Here is a 4704-nt window from a genome sequence, read left to right as displayed (position 1 = left end):
AGGCCACTGAGCTTTTGTTTTAAGATATGGTAAATTGTAATTATTTATATAGAAAACTAGGTTATTACCCGTGTGTCACACGAATTGAACAGTAAAAAAAGAAAACACATATAACTTTATATTCAAAACAGTTTAAATAAAATAAAGGCAAAAGTTTCCTTAACAATGATAAATGAACAAAAAAGACTACAAATTTCCAAAAATATCTTTTTTTTTGGGTAAAATTCCAAAAATTTCTTTGTATACAACATTTGCGGTCTTATTTGTAGCATGGCCATCTTTATCTGTTAACAACATCTTTAAACCGGCTCTACTTTTAAATCCTTCAAGAAAGTAATCTCGGATGGAGGTATCCTGTTAAGGCAAAAAACAAACAAACATATACATTAGTAATTGATAAATGATACATGTTGGATAATAAATATGCTTATAATGTAATTAGAGGGTCCAAAATAGTAATTAACCACATACATTGAAGGCAATGGTGCAGCCGATGAGCAATCCTTTTTTGACATTGCAGAAGCAGATGAGGTATCCAGTTTAGACATTTGTTAAAGAAGAGAGAATGAAGAATAGAATTAAGTGTGATTGTCCAAATGGTTTCATGGATTATATAGGGGTGGTACCTTAATGTTTTTTCGAAATTATCTAGAGAGCAGGATATAAGACAACTATTCTATTTTGAGCAGCCTGTTTTTGAGCATATGAGTTTGAATTCTTGTGTTGAAAAGTACTGTACTTTTTTGTACAAAGGGTTTTCAGTTTTTGAGAAGTTTTTTTTAGCATATGAGTATGAATTATGTGTTTGGAGAGTACTAAACTTTTTGGTGCAAGGGTTTTCATAAGACATTAATGCTTATTGTCCCTTATAGTTGACATTTGCCTGCTGTTACTACTGAACACTGCTTCCTGGTGTGCAACTGTTCATTTCAGCTTTTTGACCTTTGTCTTTTGTTGTCATATGTGTTGACAATATTCCTCTATATCAAAAGTAGGTAGTTGCATTAGGGTAAGTATGTTGAGGACTACCAAATCAATGCCAAAAATAATGACAACTTGTAGAAACTAATAAAAATTTACCAACAAATCGAAGGAACCAGGTACCTGATAGTTATTAGGACAATCACCAACTAATCCAAGTTCGTCCATGTAGGATCGAGCACAGCCATTTGGGCAAACCATTGACTCTTAACTACTATCGATTCATTATATGGGAGACCAACCTGAGATCACAATACCAATGCATGTTCGCCGACCAACCTACAATAAGAAATGAATGCTCAAATCAGACCAAACATTAGGATCAAAAGGGAGTGCAACTCAAGATCAAAGCTTTAAGTATACATTAGACACACATTTTCTTAGTGGGAATGAAGGTTTTAGATCACCATCTTCTAGCAGCCACTAAAAGCAATTGTATATGTCAAAGACAATTGCTCAACAGTCAACACATGTGCAAGCTAAATCCTCCTACAAAAATGCATAAAAAATAAATAAATATAAGACGTCCAACCAGATAAAAAAGACACATTCAACAAAAAAGAACAACAAAAGAATTCATATCTTACTTCATGATGCAACACTAATATGCCATAAAGATTTATTCCCATCCTTTTTTATTGTAAGAACACATATAGGTGTTTATAGAGGTGGCAAAAAAACGGTTTGTTAACCAGAACCGGTTATTAACCGGAACCAGTAGACCAGTAACCGGTTCCTAGTTAATATTAACAGTTGGTTCGTAGCTAGTTATAGATGTATAGGATGGTAATCGGTTATTTTTAGCGGAAAAAAAACGTAAAAATGATGAAAAAAATTGGAAAATAACCGGTAACCGAAATAACCGGTTATTAACCGAACTGGTTAAAGTAATAACGGGTTAAAGCAAAAATGAGAAAATAACCGCTTGAACTGGTTACTGAGATTAACCGAAATGTGCACTTCTAGTGTTTGTTTAGAAAGTCTATTTGATTATTATTGAGTCAATTTTAGTTTTTCAAAATTCGGCTTGAGCTACCAAATTTAGGTTTACTCTATAAAAGAGGGTTTTATGTAATGGTCTAAGCATTCAATATTATATCAAAAAAGTGATCATAAAATTTAATTTTGTAATTACTTCCACTGTATGTCAGTTTATGATAAACTAACCTGAGATAAGATTATAGGTCCACCGTGAGACGCATAAAGATTCTCGTCCTTCATCATGCTAACTATCTTGGTTGTAAACCGTTTCATTTCGGCCTAAAACATACATGATTTAGTCAGCAAACGGTTGGCCAGATAAGGAAACTTTTGAAAGTTGAAACCAAGTTAGAGAAAATTATTAATCTTAAACGGCTCGTTATCAGTTCGAAGCTCGATTCGATTCCTGGTATGAAATGTAACCAGAGCGGAAATCCACTATTACACGAAAAAAAAAAGAGTTAATGCATAAACACATAAACACGAAGTTTTGGAGCATTGTGAATATTAAAGACTGTAATTATTTAATTAACACTAACCCGTAATTCCACTCGGCACAAACGTAAGGACCGATTCGAAGATGAACATAAAGACCAGCATCGGAGTAGAACCCATTGCTAGTGTCTATCTACATTCATAGTTAAAGAAAGCGCATGTTAATCTTTGTTAATGGGTCAAAAAACTAAGTAATGTATGGATATGTCTCAACGGATTCGTTTTTTTTTTGTTTTCTGGTTATGCGCTACGCCTCAGCACCGTTTTTGCACCTAGTCGCTCGCCTTTTTGCGCCTCAACACCGTTATTTAAAAAAAACCCATTTTTGCGCCTAGGCTACCACCAGGCGCTATAGGTGCGCCTCGTTGCGCCCAAGCACCTAGGCGCGCACTTTTTGCACTTTTGACAACACCGTTTTTTAAAAAAAAACCATTTTTGCGCCTAGGCTACCACCAGGCGCTATAGGTGCGCCTCGCTACGCCCGAGCACCTAGGCGCGCGCTTTTTGCACATAAGTATTTGTGATATTTGAATGTATTTTGGGTATTAACTTTGCAATACTAAATGTGGTAGTTAATCCCAAACAGGGAATTTAAACTTTTCAGCTAAAAATAAGAGGTCAAACATGTTGAAAATAAGGCTTTTAGTCTACTAAATCGTTGTTTTAGTAGGAAGATTTTTATTGTAATAAGTAATTACATTGCTTTTCTTACTATATTTAAGGCGTAAACGTTTTAAAAATATAGAACAAATGGACAACACCGAACCCATTTCAACCTGACCCATTAAAAATGTGATGCTTGCTAGTTGCTTCGTAAAATGCTGAAAATATATGCAGACCCCAGCATCTTCACTTGCAGTAAGATCATTGTCTGATGAAATTACGACTTCGTCCTAGTCTTCGTCTTCGTACTACAGCATGATATCATTGGTAAGTAAATGTGGAAATTTCAACCCATTTACTTATTCATGGGTTGATTTGAGTTATAAAAATGTTAGCTAAAAATAGGAATGGATCAAGCGGGTTGAAACTTGAAAGTCACCTGATGCCTATTTTTAATGCATAAATCAGATTTTAAACTGCAACATGACACTCTCCAAAAGCATAACACGATTAACATTGTTCTTGTTAACATGATACATATCAAATTTATCATCTTCTCCATGAAAAACCGATAAGCATCAAGTGGAAGTTGCTTTCCGGTCTTGGTTCGGGTCACTGGTTGGGTCGGTTTGAACCAAGTTCTGCACAGTCCTAAAGACCTATATATATTTTTTTAATAAGAATCCAAATCATATATAATAGAATCTTTATATACTTATTTAGAATAAAAAATAGTGTAAAGATTAAATACAAATGAGTCTTAAAATGAGAAGCGGTCAGATGTACCAGAATTTGTGGGAGGTGGTAGCGGTGGATCTCACCCCTAGTCTCTGAATTATGGCCATTGTATGATCTGCCAAACTATGAGAATCTAGCAGGGCAAGCGCACAAGACGTTTAAGGTTTCTGAAAGTCTAACAACTAAATATTTGAAACTGAATAAAGAGCATACCACTAATAAATCTGTGCATACGACCCCCCTTATCTTGAATTTTGAAAGCAAATGAATTACTGAACTGCCAGAAGAAAAATCAAACCATAGTCGTTATCAAGGCACTCAATTCCATTAGGGTATCATCAAAGTTGCAACTGGAAAACAAAAAACAGAATCAGAATCAAACAAACATACGAGTAATGAAGTGAATTGAAATTGTTGTTGAAAAACCCTAATTTCTTTTAACCACAACCATACAAATAGGAAATAATCGAAACCTAGAAATTGGCAATGAAAACATAAATCGTTGGTATCTTCCGGCGATGGTGAGGGTTAGGGTTAGAGAACACTGAATCACATATGCGAGAAGATAGGGTTTGTGAGAGCGATGGTTGGTAGAGAGAGAGAGACATTGGTATGATGCAAGGGCAGAATAAAAATCAAGACAACACATTTGGGCAGTGGATCCGGGTCAGATACCAAGTACCCGAGCATTAACCCGATTAAAAGAAAGGTGAAGGGGTCTATAACAATGACACATAGGATTGTGATGGTGTGGCTAGTCTAAATGTTTGCCAAGTGTCCACATGGTTAGTTATTTATTAGAGGAGATAAAAGATGTCATTTTTGTATAGTTTTACAATGTGCTCACATTAAATTTCTTACTTCAACTATCATTCATATAATATACTTTTCTCTAATATTTTGTTA

The 4704-nt window shown here is 34.8% G+C and overlaps 1 long non-coding RNA gene across 2 annotated transcripts; it reads right to left on the bottom strand.

The window, feature by feature from the left end:
* Positions 1 to 232: 232 nt before the first annotated feature.
* On the bottom strand, positions 233 to 4149 carry LOC110871444. Of its 2 annotated transcripts, XR_004864430.1 has the most exons (10): positions 4012 to 4149; positions 3847 to 3931; positions 3500 to 3719; positions 3239 to 3368; positions 2502 to 2586; positions 2149 to 2241; positions 1356 to 1470; positions 1105 to 1260; positions 472 to 980; positions 233 to 354 (listed from the first exon to the last, which is right to left on the bottom strand). It is a non-coding gene; the product is annotated as an uncharacterized LOC110871444 (long non-coding RNA). The 2 variants fall into 2 exon arrangements; XR_002553740.2 differs by lacking the exon at positions 3500 to 3719.
* Between the last annotated feature and the right edge of the window lie 555 nt (positions 4150 to 4704).

Source organism: Helianthus annuus, chromosome 8 (genome assembly GCF_002127325.2).
Source record: "Helianthus annuus cultivar XRQ/B chromosome 8, HanXRQr2.0-SUNRISE, whole genome shotgun sequence".
Lineage (NCBI taxonomy): Eukaryota > Viridiplantae > Streptophyta > Magnoliopsida > Asterales > Asteraceae > Helianthus > Helianthus annuus.
The sequence above is the reverse complement of the archived record's forward strand: the minus strand, read 5'-3'. Positions and strand labels throughout refer to the sequence as shown.